Genomic DNA, 2878 nt, shown 5'->3' on the forward strand with positions numbered 1-2878 from the left:
CTGTGCGTCTGTGTGTGTGTGTGTGTGTGTTTGCGCATGACTCCTCCTCTGAAAAGGAGGGGCAGAATGTGAGCCAGACAGGAGGGGGGTGGGGGCTCAGACGGATAGAGAGAGACAGACAGACAGAGAGAGAGAGAGAGAGAGAGAGAGAGAGAGAGAGGAAAGGGAGGGAGATGTCAGGTCTAGACATGGAGAGTGTGTATCGAGCATAGAATTACACACACTTAGTAGAGTGGCTGCAGTCTCGCCGCTAAGTGTCTGGAGTTTAGAGTTACAGCTGTGCTGCATTCACATCAGCCATAATCAATAAATCATTAAATACAAATATTCAGAATAAAATCATAGAATTACATTTAATAGAAATAATAGAATTACACTTGGAGATATTTTTCTGCGCACCGTGGATGCACCGAGTGTTTATTTAACTTATGCACCAGAACAAAAACCAAGCGATCAAGTCCAAGGAACTTCTCAGAGACTTCCATAATCCATTCATGTTGAAACTTCTGAATGTTTTCAGGGGCATGTTGAACTTCATGTGAAGCAATAGCGGTTTTGGAACTACCACACCCATTCATTTAGAAGCTCCCTTGCATTTAGGGAGGTGACCAACCTGGAGAAGAACCCAGTGGTCATTCTATTAGAGCTTCAGTAGTCTTCAGTTGGGATGGAAAACTTCTCCATCACTCAGGGCTATGTGGTAGACTCCTGGGTAAAAGGCACGTGACAAAAAAAGGTTCTCAGGTGTGATGAGGCATTTAATGGAAATCTGCACTGCTCATCAACTCTATACTGAAGCAGAGGTTCTTAAAGAAACTTTGCTCCAGAGTGCACAAGGCCATAAAGCTGGTATGGCATCAGAACAAGGTTCTGAACGGCCCTGAGCAGCCCAGACCAGAACTTTATAGAACATCAATACAGAGAGAGAGAGAGAGAGAGAGAGAGAGAGAGAGAGAGCGCTAAAGGTGGACGTTCACAGATGCTACCCATCCAATCTGAAGGATTTTGAGAAGATCTGACAGGAAAAGTGACATGGAGGTGTGGAAAGTTTGAAAACATCTCACCCAAGAAGACTGGAAGCCGGCACTGAGGCTATATGGGTTTTCAAAAGAGTCTGAGTTTCTAAACTCACTGTATACACACACTATTACACAAGTAGTGCAACTTCTAGGGTGTGTTAGGTGCCGTTATTTCCTTCCGGTTTTGTGTGTGTGTGTGTGTGTGTGTGTGTGTGTGTTAATATCCTTTTCTAGTCTACAGAGTGTGAGGCAGAGGTCAGAGAATGACTCAGTACGTTTCTTTGTCTGTCTATCCAGTGTGTGTTTATGGGTGTGTGTGTTTATGGGTGTGTGTGTTTATATGTGTGTTTATGTGTGTGTGTGTGTGTGTGTGTGTGTGTGTGTGTGTGTGTGTGTGTGTGTGTGTGTATACGTTAGTCATCATACATTGTTACTATAATTATCACATTAAACAAGATTTGTACTTCAATTAAGCATCATTTTAATTCCATCCTCACCCCACAACCCTCCATTCAGCATCTCCATGAAGATCTTCAAGATCACAGCTGGAGCACGGCTACGGGTTTCATCCATCATATAGTTTCTGTCATTTTAACTTATTTAGATGTTTTATAAAATTTTATTTATAACAAATGTTTACAGAATATAACCAGGAATTTTGTACACAAACCAGTAGCTTTAATTTAAAAAAGCCACAAACTATTAATATAATATAATATAATATAATATAATATAATATAATATAATATAATATAATATAATATAATATCTTCTTCTTCTTCTTTTTCTTTCGGCTGCTCCCATTAGGGGGCGCCACAGCAGATCATCCGTCTCCATACCCCCCTGTCCTCTACATCTGCCTCTTTCACACCAACTACCTGCATGTCTTCCCTCACCACATCCATAAACCTCCTCCTTGGCCTTCCTTTTTTCCTCCTACCTGGTGGCTCCATCTTCAGCATTCTTCTACCAATATAATTCATGTCCCTTCTCTCCACATGTCCAAACCATCTCAATCTCGCCTCCCTCACCTTGTCTCCAAAACATCCTACATGTGCTGTCCCTCTAATAAACTCATTTCTAATCTTGTCCATCGTCGTCACTCCCAACGAAAACCTTAACATCTTCAGCTCTGCTACCTCCAGCTCCACCTCCTGTCTTTTACATAATATAATATAACATAATATAATATAATATGATATAATATAATATAATATAATATAATATAATATAATATAATATAATATAATATAATATAATATAATATAACCCTAACCCAAACAATATTATATAATATATTTATCATTTATATCAATGTTAATAAATACAGTACAATACAGACAATAAAAATACCAAAAATAAAATAAATAAATATAAAAAAAAATTACTAATAAATGTATTACTAATTAATTGTTAACAGTAAATGTAATAATATACATTCATAAAAACTTTTATATAATATATATAAAAAATAAAATAAATATATGAATATTTAGTGCATCATTTCGTAATAAATGGTGTATAAACTGGCGACTCCTTCGCCCTGAGTGGAGTAAATGAATACACTGGTAAAATATAATATTCTGATTCTGATTCTGAGTCTTACTTACTGTCGAATGATGGATTTGAAATAGTTTGGAAATGGCCTTATAACCCTTCACAGATTAATAGCCACTAACAATTGCTTCTCTAAGATGATTTCTGATGTCTTTCCTACTTGGCATCGTGTTAACACACACCTGATGTAGAGGTGCTCACACTTACTGATGTTCAGTTAAAGCAGTAACCATGTACTTCGTTTAAAATAACAAACAACACTGTAATGTTCTGTGTTGTTATTGATCTGAGGTTGTATTTAC

This window comes from Silurus meridionalis, chromosome 22 (genome assembly GCF_014805685.1).
Source record: "Silurus meridionalis isolate SWU-2019-XX chromosome 22, ASM1480568v1, whole genome shotgun sequence".
Taxonomy (NCBI): Eukaryota; Metazoa; Chordata; class Actinopteri; order Siluriformes; family Siluridae; genus Silurus; species Silurus meridionalis.